Raw genomic sequence first — 261 nt, 5'->3', positions numbered from 1 at the left:
TATTTTCAAGTCCCTATTTTTTTTAACATTAAAAGGAATGGATTTGGACGCAGATCTGGCTCAGACTGGCACAAACTGGGTGGGTTGTCGTGTTTGAACAGGAGCTGGAATCCCCACATGTATGCAGGCTTGCATACAAATGTGATGGGCACCGTATGTGGGAGGCTGGCGGGATAGGAGGGACATAGTCCTTCACCACACATAAATGCTGCTACCTCCAGTTCTGGAGTGCCTGCCAGGTCACCAGAGAGGCGGCACACG

The sequence above is a fragment of the Paroedura picta genome, chromosome 13 (assembly GCF_049243985.1).
Source record: "Paroedura picta isolate Pp20150507F chromosome 13, Ppicta_v3.0, whole genome shotgun sequence".
NCBI classification, from domain to species: domain Eukaryota; kingdom Metazoa; phylum Chordata; class Lepidosauria; order Squamata; family Gekkonidae; genus Paroedura; species Paroedura picta.
This window is presented reverse-complemented; position numbering follows the sequence as displayed.